Source organism: Triturus cristatus, chromosome 6 (genome assembly GCF_964204655.1).
Source record: "Triturus cristatus chromosome 6, aTriCri1.1, whole genome shotgun sequence".
NCBI lineage: Eukaryota > Metazoa > Chordata > Amphibia > Caudata > Salamandridae > Triturus > Triturus cristatus.
The window spans coordinates 117,883,578-117,901,594 of NC_140589.1; the positions used below are offsets into that span (position 1 = coordinate 117,883,578).

The 18,017-nt window shown below is 48.7% G+C and overlaps 1 protein-coding gene across 4 annotated transcripts in view; it reads left to right on the forward strand.

The window, feature by feature from the left end:
* Positions 1–18,017, forward strand: part of LOC146816482 (exportin-5-like) — a 1,867,381-nt gene that overhangs the window by 1,536,692 nt on the left and 312,672 nt on the right. The gene's annotated exons all lie outside the window — the stretch shown is intronic.

Here is an 18,017-nt window from a genome sequence, read left to right on the forward strand (position 1 = left end):
GCGCGAGTGTTCATGCAGTTGATAGGCATGATGGCCTCCTGCATTTTCATAGTCCCACACGCGAGACTACATAAGCGCCCGCTTCAGGAGTGCTTAGCACGTCAATGGACTCAGGCTCACGGGCAACTAAAAGACCTAGTGTTGGTGAGCGGTCAGGCATACAACTCTCTGCATTGGTGGAATCCACAAAACCTTTGCAAGGGCCGACCGTTCCAAGAGCCTGTTCCACAAATAATACTGACAGCGGACGCGTCTCTCCAGGGATGGGGAGCTCATGTACTCAATTACACAGTGCAGGGACTATGGACAACACAACAAAAGAAGATGCACATCAACCTTCTAGAACTGATGGCAATCTTCCTAGCCATGAAGGCATTCAAAGTACACTTGTGCAACAAAGTCGTGTTGATCCGGACGGACAACATGACTGCCATGTACTACATACAGAAGCAGGGAGGAACACACTCTCCACAGTTGTCTCATCTGGCTCAGAGCATGTGGAAGTGGGCCATTCAGAGGAACATGTTCCTCATGGCGGAACACCTCCCCGGCAAGGACAACCAGATGGCGGATCTGCTCAGCAGACACAGCCACCAGATGCACGAGTGGGAGTTACACCCATCAGTACTCCAACCGTACTTCCAGCAGTGGGGTCATCCAGAGATAGACCTATTCGCCACAAGCGAAAACGCAAAATGCCAAAGCTTTGCCGCCAGGTTCCCACATCCACAGTCGCAGGGCAATGCGATATGGATGAACTGGTCCGGCAGATTTGCGTACGCTTTTCCCCCAGCACCATTGATACCGCTGGTGGCTCGCAAACTCAGACAACACTCACTAACACTCGTCCTGGTTGCTCCAACGTGGGCACGCCAGCCATGGTACACCACCTTTCTCGAACTTTCCGTGGTGCCGCACCAAAGACTGCGGATCAAACCCGCACATTTGACGCAGAACCATGGAGAGATTCAGCACCCAGATCCGCAACAGCTGAACCTGGCAATCTGGCTCCTGAAGTCCTAGAGTTTGGCTACCTAAACCTGCCACCTGACTGTATGGACATCATTAAGGAGGCCAGGAGACCCACTACCAGAGCTTGCTATGCAGCCAAATGGAAAAGGTTCGTCATTTATTGCAATAATACTCACATTAACCCGCTAGACGCATCCATCCAAAACATAATTTGTTACCTCTTACACCTATACCGATGCAATCTGGCATACACCTCAATACGTGTCCATTTGACCGCAATATCAGCCTATCTCCAGAACAGGCAGCACCTCTCTTTATTCAGAGTGCCTGCCATTAAAGCTTTCTTGGAGGGACTTAAACGAGTAATTCCCCCGAGACACCCACCAGCACCGGTGTGGAACCTCAACTTGGTCCTCACCCGACTGATGGGTCCACCCTTCGAACCTCTCCACTCATGTGAGATTCAATTCCTCACCTGGAAAGTAGCTTTCCTAGTGGCAATCACTTCGTTAAGAAGAGTTAGTGAACTCCAGGCACTAACCATTCAAGAGCCATTCATACAGGTTCACACCAACAGGGTCGTACTACGTACCAACCCCAAATTCATGCCCAAAGTAATATCACAGTTCCACATGAATCAAACTATTGAACTGCCTGTTTTCTTTCAAAACCCACAAACTGTCGCAGAAAGAGCACTCCATACACTGGATGTAAAGAGAGCCCTCATGTACTATATCGACAGGACTAAAGTCTTTAGGAAAACAAAACAACTTTTCGTTGCCTTTGCCCCACACCACAAAGGTAACGCTATCTCCAAAGCAGGTATAGCCAGATGGATTGTTAAATGTATTCAAATTTGCTATCAAAAGGCTAAACGCACATTAACGATTCCCCCACGAGCCCACTCAACACGTAAGTTAGGGGCCTCCATGGCTTTCCTTGGAAACATTCCTTTGCATGATATATGTAGAGCAGCCACCTGGTCCACTACACACACATTTACCAAACACTATTGTGTAGATGTGCAATCAAAACAGCAGGCAGCTGTAGGACAGGCTGTTCTCAAAACTCTTTTTCAGACCGCTGCAGCTGGCACTGGTAGCCGCCGCTAATAGAGGGTACTGCTATATATTCTATGCACAGATATGAATTCAGCAGCCCACATGCCTCGAACTGAATATGCTACTTACCAGTATGCATCTGTTCTTGGCATGTAGGGCTGCTGACATTCATATCGCCCTCCCTCCTCCCCGGCACCTGTAGCAGCTGCAGCTCTCAGAATTACTGTAAGCATGGTCATCACTTTCTGTATCTACTCCATCACTGCCACAATGGCGAAAAACAATCTGAGGATGGAGAGGATGCCCATGCGCACTGTAGTCCAGGGGAGGAGTCACCTATCCCAGGATACTTCGAAGACTCTTCCAGGACAACAACGTGCAAACATCCGGACCCAACACTAGGCGGCGATCTATGCACAGATATGAATGTCAGCAGCCCTACATGCCAAGAACAGATGCATACTGGTAAGTAGCATATTCATTCTTGCTTAAAGTTGTAACTCCTTTCCATATTAGGCAGTCTATTATCCCATCTTTTTCCCTTCCTCAACAAAAAGGACCTGAAGCTATATTGATTGCACCAAGGAACACTATGTGGACCATCAGCTTTTTGGGTCTTCTCTGTGTTGAAAGTAGGGAAGGCTGTGCAGAAGAGGACCCTGTTGAGGTGGATTGTTCTCTGCATTAAGATCTGTTTAACATTAGTTAAGAGGCAGCCACTGGTAAGTGTAAGAGCCCATTCAACCAGGGCTAAGACTGCGACCACTGCGTTGGCAGGAGGTGTACCTGTCCTGCTAGGCTGGGACGTGGGTCTCAGTGCATACATTCACGAAGTACTCCTGCCTTGATCGCTAGGTCCTACTGTAGGGGCATGTTGACTGTTCTGGTCCTTCAAGACCTTTTCTTTAAAGTCTACTCCACAGATCCTTCCCCTAAGGAGGTACTGCTTTGGCATCTATTCCACGGTGAAGAATCTGTAGTTAGAAGTATCCATCAGAAGAACAATTTACTTACCTCTGGTAATGCTCTTTCTGATGGATACTCTGTCTAACCACAGATTCCTCACATCCCTCCCACTTTCTCGTTTTTGTGCAGTAGTCTCTTTTTTAACATCTTAAAATGTCCCAAGTTACTACTAGTTGTTAATGCTCTGTGTCTGAGTGCGCAAAAAGAGGCAAGCTATGAGAAACTGGTGGCAGCGGTGGGGGTGGTGCTTATATGTGTGTCCTCTTCGTCACTTCTGGGGCAGTATGGAACCAACGTGGAGCTGCACAGCACCACCTAGTGGCATGCGGGAACACTGTTAGAGAACAGTTTTGGGAATATTTGAAGGTGAGGAATCTACAGTTAGATAGTTTATCCACCAGAAAGAGTGTTTCTGAAGGTAAGTAACTTGTTCCTCATGAATATCCAAGGCACCAGACTGAATCCATAAACTTTAAATATCTGATAGACACTTCTAGCAGCGGATTCTTTACCTTAGAATAATCCACAGGCATCAGACTGGATCCAGATTTTTTTTTCGTGAGCAGTACCCCTGCACGCCAGTAAGTGGTGTTGATAGGTTTCCAGCTCATCGTTCACGCTGGAAGGGACATGAATGGTGCCTATATAGGCTCCATCCCAGTGTGCTGACGTCCGTTATTTTCGTACCACGCCAGCCAGGGAAAATTTGGCGAAGAGCTACCCGTGGTCTTTTTTGACTGACTCTTTTCATTTTTTTGTCAAATTATGTTTTGAGATTTTGTGTCCTGGTGTGACAGGTATGTCCCAAGCAATGCTTGTTTCAAGTTTGTGGTGCCTGTCACCGACAATTGTTGGTGATGGACCCACACCACGTCTGTCTTTGGTGACTGGAGCGCAACCATTACTCCAGAACCTTCGCCGATTGACACTCCATGCACCCTGTAGGAAACTGCCCCTTTTTGACAGGGTCACCCCCACTTTTTGCCTGGTATTTGAACTGATTTTGACTGGAAGTGCACTGTGTTCCTGCAAACTCAGTCTGCAGTGCCAGATCTCTTTCCCAAAACTGTGCAATTGTACCCCAATTGGCAATGCCTTTAGCACCCTGTGTGAGTCCCTAGTAAATGGTACCCCCAGTACCTAGAGCCTGAGGTACTAAGGAGGGTCGCTAAAGGACTGCAGCATGAATTGTGCCACCCTAAGGGACCCCTCACCAAGCACAGGCAGACTGCCATTGCAGGCTGCGTGTCTTGGTGCAGACAAAAGTGAAAACACAACACGGCTCACATCCGTGTGTATGAAAAGTGTGTTCATTGGGCACTTCGTGACATCAGAACAGTATGAAATGTTTTTGAACTAGTAAACGCGATCAGTGTGCTACACCCTAGTAATCATTGCCTGGATAATTCTGAACTATCAACCTAAGAGGCCAAGTCCCAAAGGTGACTTGGACAGGGTGTGCACCACTACAGTGAAATATTTTATTACATGATCAACCAATTAGATACACATATTAATGATATGATCAAACCAACATATATTTATTCCAATCCAGCAATACCAGTCTGTAAATTTGCAGCTGAATCAATTTTTTGTTTTCTGAATATTTTAATTCTCATACCACGTCACAGATTACGCTTTGGGCATTTAAGTTGCACGTTCACCTAATTTTTCACTGGGGATATTAGTGTTAAGAGGCACTTTAGTGTTCAGTTTGGCTTAGTTCGAAGTTTTGCATGCTTCATCAACAACTTGGCGATGAGAGATAGTTACAGCATGTTCCAGAGCATTTGGCACACGCTTTCAGTTTTGCTTGGAACACGGATTCATGGTGTGATAGGACAATGTAATTCACCCCCATTGAATATTACCTTGAGATATGGATCTCATTTTGCTTTTTCTTGTATATGCTATTTTACTGCATTTTGGTTCATTCTACTATCTCCTCCACAACCTTCCGCATGTTTGGCACACACTCAGTAGCTGATTGTCCTTAGTGTATTTTTTCACACCTGTACATTGGAGTTTGTTTGATTTATGTTTTTTCTAGAGGCCCTTGATGAAGGGACAGCGTTATGCCCACAGGACATAGTCATTTAGGGGGCGTAGTGACCCCAGGGGTAAGTAGCACATTGGCTACTACCCTACACTCCCCTAACACCCCTAAATGTAGTATTTAGGGTAGCCCCTGGTACTAGGAAATCCGATCCTGCCAACCAAAAGAAGAAGGACTGAAGAGCTACGAAAAGCAAGAGCTGTTGAAGAAGCAACTGACTTAGCACCTTCCCTGCCCGCCTGTCTGCTGTTCCCAATCATCGTGCCAAAGTCGACTCACCCTGCAAGGTTCTGTGCCTCCAAAAGCCTCTGAGGACTGCCAACACTTCTGCTAAGACTCAGGAACTCCTGTGGAACAGATTAGCTTCTCCCCTGAACTGTGAAGCGCCTGGACAGCGTAAACCTGACACCGACCAGCACCATTGCATCCGTCGCTTCAAGCCCAAGTTGACATGGGCCAAAGGTGCCAGCGTGGTTCACCAGGCTTCCAAAGACAAAGCCCACTTTGGACATGCCCACTCTGGACTTCCTGAAACCGCCTGCAGCCTCTGTTTGCAGGCCCCCTCTACTGTGACTGATGTCGGTGACGAAACCCAATGCCTAAGGACACCTCTGCACCAGTCTCCCCTGGCCCATGGAGAAGAGGACCAAAGGTGTCTCCACGTCCCCGAGCATCGTGAGGACCTGAGCCCCCCTATTGGTTGAACCCAAATGGCCTCCCAGTTCAAATCTACAGTGTCTTTTCACGAAGACCGTTCCCCATTGATTAACATTGGGCACCCAATGCTGTATTGCACCTCTGAACCCGGCCGCTCCAGTGCCGCCCGGTGTGACATCTTGGTGCTGCCTTGGACCTTGCCCCATACTCACCTTAAGTCCAGGAGATTGGTCTTGCAAGTCGATGTACTCTACATGTATGCCGTAGTTGTTTTTCCTCCGTAGGATAACACTGCAGACTCTGAAAATTGCCCAAAGTGTTGATTTTTGAAGTGCAAAAGTATATCTATCTCGTAACGCACTTGCCTGATTGCATTGATTCTGGTGGCAAAATATATATAGAGATATGTGTTATTTTTATAAATTGGTGTGGATCTCCTTATTGGGTCGTGTTCATCATTTATGGACTGTGTCTGTGTAAGAAAGTGGCTGTGTATATAAGTAAGGTTCAGTGTGCACAGAGTTCACAGTGCCCAGAGGTTTGGCAGAGGTTAAAGTTAGATATAACCTTACTCTCTAAAGTGGTAGCTTGGTCGAGCAGTAAGGCAGTATCAGAGGACAGAGTAAAGCATTTATTGTACACACTCAGTCAGCAAATGGTCTCACACACTCAAGAACTGAACTCTAGGCCAATTGTTTTGTATATAAAAATATATAGTTGTTTTATTTTAGAACCACAAGTAGGTATCAAAATACTTTCTCAGAATGAGATGCTTTACCTAAATACTTTCAATAAGCAATAGACTTTTAAATGCAATAGTTACAGTTGTTGCAATAGGCAACACAAGTTAAACACAATTATAACATTGAGCTCAATGGAAAGTTTTAAGTAAATGCAATTTCAATTACTTTACATAGGTGTTTTCTTACTCAGGGCTGGATCCTGGATTCAGCCCTGGTGCATCTCCTGTAAACAGTTGAAAGAAATCGTTTTTGTTACACAGGCGATTTTTAAGAATGTTTGTATGTTTCAAAAATCGACACAGAAGAATTTCTGGCAAAAACCAGGCAATGTTATCCTATGGAGGAAAGTTTGGTTATCGGAAAATCACAGTTGTAATTGCTTTGTACGGTGTGTGCTGGGCACAAAGATTCAGCACTGGGATCTCTCCTGGTAACAGGTGAGTTATTTCGTTTTCGTTGATCGGGTGATTTTTAGTGAATATTTTAAAGTTTCAAAACTCGACACTTAGAAGAAATTCCAAGTGAAAACCAGTCAATGTTACCCTATGGAGAAAATGTGAGTTATCGGCTTTCAGGTAAGTACTCGACTTGCAGAGTTAAGGTTCTGGGGATAGACTCAGGGGTCTCCCAGGGTCAGGTAGGTACAGTTGTTACACCCTCAGTGGCACAGGGGCAGCAACATTGGTCTTCTTCCAAGGGTTCGTCCCTAGGTGCTCCCCAATTCCTGTGGATTTGTTGTCAGAGCTGGACCTGGTCATTATTCCACCTTTTGGAGGCACATCAGCACCAGCCACTGTTCCACCATCTATGCCTTCTTACGATCCACAGCCCTTGGGCAATTCAATGCACCACTGTAGTACTCCACGCTGCTACAGGCCTACTCTAAGTTCCCTACTCTGGGGCGGATCCTTCCTTCTTCCTCAATGCAGTTTTCAATATGTTAGGCGGGTTGCGATCCCCTTTGGAACCTGTATAGCTTCACATCAGGTGGTCATACCCTGGCACTGTTTGGCCCCACCTAGTTCATGCTTTACGCAGACTTTCTCACTGTTAAACCCATGTTCAACACTGCCTTTGTCACCTATTGTGGAGCCACAGTTGCTGTCTCTGGCACTTCAGATGCCATTTCTTCTGGGTCTTCCTGGGAATCAGTCTCTGCCTAGATCCCAGGAGATAGTACATAGATTCAGGTCTGCTGCCCATACCTAATAGAATAGCAACCACTGACTAAAGTGCAAGAGAAGGGTGGATGAGAACATTTTAGGAAACAATGCACAAGATCTTTGAGTCATACTATGATCCTAGAGAAATGCCAGAGATTGCACACCAAGATACAGATGGCTGTAGTGAGGTAGCAAACCTCCTCCTTCTCCTGACCTCTCTATGGCTTATTATCTAGCACTGAGAAATGCAAGTCGACGCATCCCTGGCAATGGAGTTCCTAACCAGGAAGCTCCCCCCGAGATGGCTTCTTTCCACTCAGTAATTTGCAAGGCAGCAGAGGTTCTACAACTCCTGTTACCTACTGTTGCAAGCAAATCTGACTTTTTGACAGAAATACTACAGCCATCTGTACAAGCATTTGAACCTCCGTTGCCTTTCATTGAAGCTCTCTTAGATCCAGTAATAGCTGGCTAGGAAAAAAACACTTGCTCCCTGACTGTCAACAGGTTGGTGGCAAGGTGGTACAGGCCTGCTCAGGGGGCCCTCTGTTATGTTCCATTCACCCGTCTACAGAGAGCTTAGTGGTGAAGACTTCATGCTGTCCAAAATAGATTTCTGGGGGCGTGGCCAAGACGGCAAGTGGGTAGGACGTGTGCTGCTTCGTCTCCCCGCCCGCCGATGCCCAACTCGGCCCCTATCTAATGTATTTCTCCTTCTAAAGCACCTAGGGAGCGGTGGATCTGCTGCCCAACCGAACTACAGCTTCGAGCCTGTGATTTTGCGGTTGGGGGCTGACATTTGGAACCTTTATGGTACGGAACGGCGGAGCGTGCAGTGAGGCCAAGATGGCGGCTGGGCTCTGTGCATAGCCGGACCTAGGCGAGCGGTGAGCAGCGGCAGTGATGACGACCCGGGTGGCTGCAGGCGGAGGCACCATTGCGGCGATCTGCTGACGGACTCGGAGGAGGGTCCCCGACGCGACCAGCTGGGGATGAGGCCCACGGGGCTGCAACGTGGGAGGAGTTTCGGAGCGGAGAGGAGCGGAGGCCTGGGCTCCTCGCGGGCAAAGTGGAGAGGAGGCGGGCGGCCGGTGACGACCAGCTGTCGCTCTAGTGCTGCGGGTGTGGTGGCACAGGAGCCCCGGGGCTCACCTGCAGTTCCGGAGACCATACCCCGAGGGACGGAGGAGCGCGGAGGGAGGCCGAGACTCATGGCGGCCTTCCGGATTGCCGAGGGTGACGGTGAGCTGCGACTCTGGACTGGAGTTGCTGGCCCCGCGCACATAGTTTGAAGCGGATATTGGCACGAGGGACCTTGGGGACTGTACTGCACACAGGCCTACCAACGCGGTGCAGAGCCGCAGTGAGGCAGATTGGCGCATTGGCAGGAACCGGGACTGTGCTGCACTGTTGACGGTTTCGGCCAGGGCGCATCGGCTGGCATTGAGGGGAGGAGAAGACGCTCCAGCGTGCATATTCCCCCGTAGTTCCCCCTGGAGAGACTTGCGTTTTGGGGCAGAATAGCCCTGATAGCTTGCAGAGGCCTCCCACTCTGAAGCGGACGGTCAACAGCGGCGAGGCAGTCCCCAGCTTGACTCTAGCCCTCCCCATCTCATTGTTCGGAGGGGACACGGTTGGGTCCTAAGGGCCCTGGATTGTTAGTGAGGGCTTTTCCATAGATACCACCAGCGGCACATGGAGCCCTGCCCTGAGCAAGGGGCCTGCATCCTGTCTTCAGGACCAAAACCCTCATTGGCTACGAGGGGCCTTGCATTCCGGCTGTCCACCTGTCAAGGCCACCGAGGACTGTGGTACTTTCTTGGGCGCCTATTGAGTCTCCCTGGGTGTATGTTACCCCCGGACTGCGACATAACCCTAGGTTTCGTTCGCACGGAGCCTTGGTTCAACTGGCCCCCAGTGATCTCTCAGCTCGGATGACGCCATGTCCAACCAAAGGGGGAGGAAGGAGCGGACATTGAAGGAGATGCTCACCAAGGGCCCTCAAGCTAGTGCAGGTCATGAAGAGAAAGATACTCCCATAACCAAATCCTTCCTGGAGTCCTTATTCAATACACTTCGCGAAGACTTTCACACCCTGAAAAGCGAAGTAGTGGGAGAGGTGCATGAACTGCGAAGGGAGGTGGATACCCTTGGGGACAGGGTGGTGGCAATCGAGGACCAGGAGCGGGCCAAGGATGAGGGAGTCACGCAACTACGACAGGAGGTGATCCGCTTGAGGGACCAACAGCTTGACCTGCAGGCGCACGCCGAGGACCTTGAGAACCGCTCTCGGCGGAATAACATTCGAGTCCGGGGGGTACCATCGGACGCAGAAGGGACCGACATCACCGCTTTTCTGCAGGGACTGTTCCGAGACATTCTGGCAGCACCCCCAGAGATGGAGATTCGCATCGATAGAGCTCACAGGGTGGGCTTGCGACGGCGAGCCAACGCTCCGCCACAGAACATACGGACTATCCTCTGAAAGAACGCATTATCAGGGAAGCTAGATCAAAACATCCGGTCCAATACCAGGGTCTGAATATCACTTTGTACCACGACCTGGCGGCCAGCACTTTGCAGAAATGGAGAGACTTTAACGACGTCACGGCGCACCTGCGGGACAAAGGGGTGGCGTATTCCTTGGGCACCCCTTTCGTATCATTTTCAAATGGCAGGGGGTTGATTGCACCAGATATCGTCCCTTTCTGATGCATGCAAGTTGTTGGGTCTGCCACACCAGAGTCCAGTGAAGGAGAGTACACCGGATCGCCGCCGGACCCCGGTAGGGAGGAGACGCTCTGGGGGGGCTGCCCAAGGGCCCGACCCGGAGGTGGTGGCACAGGAACGCAGAGCGGCAATCGAAGCAGTTACTACAGACACTTCCCCTCCGGCGGCCTCGTGAGGGCGCTGGGGGTCTGGCGTGTGTTACTGTGCAGATGGGGCTGGGGGGTGAGGTGGGGGGGGCAGAGGGTCTGGCTACATTGCCCTTGCCACAGGATGCCCCGGACTTCGCCACAAGCACACTACTACTCATGGTGTGTACGGGACTATTAGGGGGGGATTGTTTTGGGAGTTGGGGTTTGGGTTTGGGAGGGGGGGAGGTGATCTGGTGTGCTCAGGTGGGGTGTTTACGTCTTTCCAATTGTGGTTTCAGGAGTCTCCCTTGTGCGGGGGGCCGGGGTTTCTTTCACCAGCCAGTTACGCAGGCCGGGGTGCGCTCTGTTCAGCTGCCCACTCATGCTGGACATTGAACTAACTATCCTCACACTTAACGTCAAAGGCCTCAATAGCCCCAACAAGAGGCGAGCCATTCTATCCTACTTAGAGAACACGGGAGCAGATATCTGCTTGCTGCAGGAAACACACTTGTTGGCGCGTGACTGGCATAGGTTGGGGTCCAGGGCGTTCCCTTATCAATATTTCTCCTCTATGACTGATAAGAGGGCAGGGGTGGCAATCCTGGTGGCGAGGAAGTTTCGGGGGTCGGTGGGAGATAAAGTAGCGGAAATTAAGGGGCGGCTACTGGCACACCGTTTTTGGATTAAAGGCCTCGGTCTAACGATTGGAACGATATACGTTCCGAATGCGGGCCAAGAGGTGTTCCTCAGATCAGCCCTTTCAAAAGTCCTAGAACCACAAGACCGCTTCATTCTGGTGGGAGGTGACCTGAACTTGGTCATGGATACAGTGGCGGACAGATCAGGCAGCCGACATTCCCCGGCGGGGGAGGTCTCGGGAGACGGTAAGAAGTGGCTGGAGGAGAGGGGCTTGATTGATCTGTGGCCAGCGTCTCACCCTTGGGCCTTCCAATGTTCTTATTACTTGCACGTACATCATACTTACGCGCAATTAGACCCCTTTTTGGGCTCCGAAGAGGTCCAAGCGACGATTAAGGATATTTATATTACGGCGGCGGCCTTGTCAGACCATGATGCGGTGGTGGCTACAGTGGGGGTCCCTTACATCACTCGGCCTGAGGGGAACTGGAGACTACGAGAGACCATGCTTCACAAACCGGCGGTCCAGGAGCAAATCCTTAAGTGTTTCAAGGACTACCTGGAGTTTAATGATACCCCTAACACTCCTGTAGCTACATTGTGGGGGGTACTCACGGCAGTTGTGAGGGGGGAACTGATCGTTTTGTCGGCGGCAGAAAATAGACAGCACAAAGCTAAGAGGGAAGAACTCACAGCCCAAGTGCTTGAGCTGGAGAGAGCCCACAGCCGAACGGGACCTCCCCGGATTTGACGACAACTGAAGAATGCACGAGCCCTGCTGGCGGGGCTCGATCTTGACAAAGCGAAGTATGCGTCTCTTCGCCTAAAGCATTCTTATTATGTTGGCGGGGATAAAACAGGCCGGATGTTAGCTAGTAGGTTGAGGGAGAAGACACAACAGGGCAAGGTTAAGGAGATCACCGACTTGGAGGGAGGCCAGGTCACTGATGATGTGCGAATAGCGCAGGCTTTTTGGGACTAATGCGCAGCTCTTTACGAGGGGGGTCATCGTCCACCCCTCAGATAGATGCTTACCTTCAACAGGCACACACGCTTTAAGTTCTTCACTCAATAAGTTATGGGATTCATAATATCCAGCAGACATTGGTTTTAGCATCAGAGGGTGATTGCAACCATATCAGTCACAGTAATAGCTTCAGCCTTCTAAGGGAAGAAAAGGCCAACCCGCTTCTAGGGTTAGTTTTACCATTATCACTCAGCAAAGCAGTGTTTTGTGTTTCCACCATTACATACTGGTGTGAGACATTATACTTAATTTGGTGCAGCTCTCGAAGATAGCATATTGGAACCTTTCCATAAAATTTGACCTTTCTAAAAGAATAAAGGCTTTTTATAATGAAAGTAGCTGTTGAAAAAGGGCAACACTGCCAATATGGAAAGAGATAGTATGCCAGATATTTTCTGGTGATCAACTGGTGTACGGGAAGGACTTGTGACCCAAACTGAATGTGCGATATCTGAATATAATCTTGAAGGAGAAGTTGAACATGGTAATCCTGGCCATGAATCCTGCAAGCCCTGGATTTACAGAACTGATAATTGTTCAGCAATGTTCAAGATGCTTTGGTCTACATTTCAGTTTTTTAATTTTGAATTCCCTTTTATCATATTGGATAGAGTGCACTAAGAATCCCAAGTTGTGCTTTTCAATCTTAAATGTGCAGCCTGAGTCTTCGAATTATTTGAGCTGTCTTGCCTGTCCAGTTTAGGAGTAGGTCATATACCTAGGTTACCATGCAAAGCCACCTTTGAAATACCCTAGTCTGATCTGTGATTAAATTTTATTGCTGAATTTGTCCAAATCTTCCTTGGCACTTTTCGAGGTTCTGGACGCTGTGAGACTAATAGCTTTTCCACTGGAAGAATGGATGTTGTGCATTCTTCAATTGATTCCTCTCTTCTAGCCCCAGTCTGACCTTTGTGCCATGTCTTTTTTCTGTCTGCCGTGCCTCTTTGCATGGTTTGATTTTGTGATATCTGAGGTCGAGTTGTCAATGAGAGTCCTTCAATGGGAGTAAATATTCAGTGGAATGGGTTTAGCAGAGACCTTTCATTTCTGGCATTTTCGAACCTTCTTTGATGCCTAATGTTAACTCACAGGAACACAAAGTATCTTCTGTGTGACTTACCATGGGAGAGACACCAGGCAGATTACCTGTGGACAAAAGTCTCCATCATTAATGACTACAAAGTAAACCAGGATGCTCTGTTCGAAGAAGGCGTCAGTGTTCTGACTTTCCTTGTACTGTTTTTGAAAGTCTTAATCAGTTTCTCTCATCTAAATCATCTGTTCATGTTGAGAGGGAACTCAACTTGTTTTTGTCTTTTTATTAGATTCACATTTGGAACCTTTAACCTTCAGAACTTCCAATTTTAATCTCTATCACATCATCCGGGAAGGTTAGGTTGCTGGGATTTTTTGCATGTGTTCCTGATGTTCTTCTGATGGATGTTGTCAGTTTGACAGTCCTCATATTTTAACAGAGGTTCTAGGAGCAATGCTATTACTAAACCAACCTGTTCATGATCAATTGTTCTTTGCGTCAAATTATGATACATCTTGGAAGGAAAGAAGCTGACTGAGGGACGTGGGTGCATTGCCTTTGAGTGTAATCATCTTCTGCAGCTCTTTCAAGAGGCTACTTGTTCTGTATATTTGCCATTCTGCAGTATTGGCCTCTGCTGATACTTTTATGAAGCGTTACTTGTTGGAAACAGGCTTGGGGGAAATGTGTTTTTGTCTTCTGGTCGATTGCAGTTTCTCCTGTAAATGGATAACCTTCATCCGTGCTTAAATGATGAACGGATCAAAGTTCCTTCACTAGATGATGAGTCTGTGGTAAAAAGTACGAATTTGAAAAATATGCCCCTTTCCTTTGCTTATGGTTGTTTGTATGAAGGCTCTTTCCCACTGCAAATTAAAATATTCATTCCATCTGCTTCCCTGTCTTGAGTTGCGTAAGCATTTCATAGGTAACACTTTTTTCTTTTACCTTTGTCTCTCTTCCTTGCCTCTGTGTTCTGGTGAGTAGGGGTGGGCGAAACTTGCGTAGTCGCGCTACGCAAAGCTCTGCGAAACGGTAAAAAATCTGCGTGAGCGCGTAAAAATTCCGCAAGCACATGGTATTGCTTGAGCGCGATACTTTTTTCCTGTTCGCGAACGCTGTTTGCGTGCTCGGGGGAAATATCTTGCAAACACACATTTTGAGAACACGAACAAGCAAAACATTCCGCAAAGCTGCGGAACGCAGAATTTTGGGCAATTCCGCAAAATTACCCAAATTCCGCGAGCAGAACGGAATTTACCGCCAAGGCTTACTGCAGTGCTTGTCTCTCATCTCGGCTCCTTCAGTCACTCTGGCAATCTGACACCGAATAGAAATCTGCTGGGTGGCCGAGAATCCATCAGAAATTGTGCTATATAAGTTAAGTAATTTCCTCACCTAGATCACAAATATGAACACACAATATCCTTCTGAATGTTTCATGGCAGTGGTTCTAAACCTGTGGTTCAGGGACCCCTATGGGGTCCGCAAAGCCTACTCAGCTGGTATGTAACTGCTTAGAAATTAAATAATATTAACAGATTAATAAAAATTAATATATATATAAACCCCAAGTTGCCCACAGCATTGAGAACGCACTCGCTTCAAATGAAATCTTCCGATTTTTTCATGGACAACAAGCTGCAGCATTCATGTTAGTTCTTTGTCCGACGCGTTTCAAGGCTCCTGCCTCGTAATCATGGATCGTTTTACACGATGAGCAGATAACTCTGATTCAGCCTGCTAATTTCAACCCTCAGTGGGCGTTGCATTCCATACGTCATTGCAACCAGAGCAGGCTGGTACTTGTGGTCAAGTTCAGATTTTGTTTTCACCCTCCAGTGGGCTCTGCTTTCCGTGTGGTAATTAATACCTTAAGGAGGCCATGTTCGCTGAGCAAGTTCGTTATATCCTCTTTTGAAGCACTGACAGAGTAGGCACAGTTCCTGCTCCCAGCCTCCCACTCGTGTCTCTGGGGACGGTGCGTTCTCCACGGCAGGGCTGCCGTGTCGTAAATATAAACCCCAAGTTGCCCACAGCATTGAGAACGCACTCGCTTCAAATGAAATCTTCCGATTTATTCATGGACAACAAGCTGCAGCATTCATGTTAGTTCTTTGTCCGACGCGTTTCAAGGCTCCTGCCTCGTAATCATGGATCGTTTTACACGATGAGCAGATAACTCTGATTCAGCCTGCTAATTTCAACGCTCAGTGGGCGTTGCATTCCATACGTCATTGCAACCAGAGCAGGCTGGTACTTGTGGTCAAGTTCAGATTTTGTTTTCACCCTCCAGTGGGCTCTGCTTTCCGTGTGGTAATTAAAACCTTAAGTAGGCCATGTTCGCTGAGCAAGTTCGTTATATCCTCTTTTGAAGCACTGACAGAGTAAGCACAGTTCCTGCTCCCAGCCTCCCACTCGTGTGTCTGGGGACGGTGCGTTCTCCACGGCAGGGCTGCCGTGTCGTAAATATAAACCCCAAGTTGCCCATAGCATTGAGAACGCACTCGCTTCAAATGAAATCTTCCGATTTATTCATGGACAACAAGCTGCAGCATTCATGTTAGTTCTTTGTCCGACGCGTTTCAAGGCTCCTGCCTCGTAATAATGGATCGTTTTACACGATGAGCAGATAACTCTGATTCAGCCTGCTAATTTCAACCCTCAGTGGGCGTTGCATTCCATACGTCATTGCAACCAGAGCAGGCAGGTACTTGTGGTCAAGTTCAGATTTTGTTTTCACCCTCCAGTGGGCTCTGCTTTCCGTGTGGTAATTAAAACCTTAAGTAGGCCATGTTCGCTGAGCAAGTTCGTTATATCCTCTTTTGAAGCACTGACAGAGTAGGCACAGTTCCTGCTCCCAGCCTCCCACTCGTGTCTCTGGGGACGGTGCGTTCTCCACGGCAGGGCTGCCGTGTCGTAAATATAAACCCCAAGTTGCCCACAGCATTGAGAACGCACTCGCTTCAAATGAAATCTTCCGATTTATTCATGGACAACAAGCTGCAGCATTCATGTTAGTTCTTTGTCCCACGCGTTTCAAGGCTCCTGCCTCGTAATCATGGATCGTTTTACACGATGAGCAGATAACTCTGATTCAGCATGCTAATTTCAACCCTCAGTGGGCGTTGCATTCCATACGTCATTGCAACCAGAGCAGGCTGGTACTTGTGGTCAAGTTCAGATTTTGTTTTCACCCTCCAGTGGGCTCTGCTTTCCGTGTGGTAATTAAAACCTTAAGGAGGCCATGTTCGCTGAGCAAGTTCGTTATATCCTCTTTTGAAGCACTGACAGAGTAGGCACAGTTCCTGCTCCCAGCCTCCCACTCGTGTCTCTGGGGACGGTGCGTTCTCCACGGCAGGGCTGCCGTGTCGTAAATATAAACCCCAAGTTGCCCACAGCATTGAGAACGCACTCGCTTCAAATGAAATCTTCCGATTTATTCATGGACAACAAGCTGCAGCATTCATGTTAGTTCTTTGTCCGACGCATTTCAAGGCGCCTGCCTCGTAATCATGGATCGTTTTACACGATGAGCAGATAACTCTGAATCGTAGTGCTGCTGGATGAGTGCAACCTTGCCTGTGGGCACTTTGGAGCTTTAATTTACACGCGGCAGCCCAGCCGCGAAGGTCTGCACCACCCCGAGAACAATGGGGGTCACGGGGGACGGAACTCGCCGTGCCTCTATAGTGAAGCAGTAGCCGAGGGATTTATGGACACCTGCATCCCGGGGCCCATCCAGGGCTTTTGAAATGGCAGAATGAGACGCACCCATACAGGGAAATGACACGGACTATTAGTCCCACAATGCAGTGCGTTCAAACTCATTGGAGTTTGCCCAATCCTGGGCGTTTATGGTTTAAATAGTGGGAGTGTCAAAGCGCCAAACTTAAGTCGAGCCTCTGAAGACGAGCGCAGGCTCAGAAACGCGTCAGGCTTTAAATCGAGACATGAGGGCTGCAGACCGGCATGCGGTGATGTCTTCTACCCGCTTGGAATCGTAGTGCTGCTGGATGAGTGCAACCTTGCCTGTGGGCACTTTGGAGCTTTCATTTACATGCGGCAGCCAAGCCGCGGAGGTCTGCACCACCCCGAGAACAATGGGGGTCACGGGGGACGGAACTCGCCGTGCCTCTATAGTGAAGCAGTAGCCGAGGGATTTATGGACACCTGCATCCCGGGGCCCATCCAGGGCTTTTGAAATGGCAGAATGAGACGCACCCATACAGGGAAATGACACGGACTATTAGTCCCACAATGCAGTGCGTTCAAACTCATTGGAGTTTGCCCAATCCTGGGCGTTTATGGTTTAAATAGTGGGAGTGTCAAAGCGCCAAACTCAAGTCGAGCCTCTGAAGACGAGCGCAGGCTCAGAAACGCGTCAGGCTTTAAATCGAGACATGAGGGCTGCAGACCGGCATGCGGTGATGTCTTCTACCCGCTTTGAATCGTAGTGCTGCTGGATGAGTGAAACCTTGCCTGTGGGCACTTTGGAGCTTTAATTTACACGCGGCAGCCCAGCCGCGAAAGTCTGCACCACCCTGAGAACAATGGGGGTCACGGGGGACGGAACTCGCCGTGCCTCTATAGTGAAGCAGTAGCCGAGGGATTTATGGACACCTGCATCCCGGGGCCCATCCAGGGCTTTTGAAATGGCAGAATGAGACGCACCCATACAGGGAAATGATACGGACTATTAGTCCCACAATGCAGTGCGTTCAAACTCATTGGAGTTTGCCCAATCCTGGGCGTTTATGGTTTAAATAGTGGGAGTGTCAAAGCGCCAAATTCAAGTCGAGCCTCTGAAGACGAGCGCAGGCTCAGAAACGC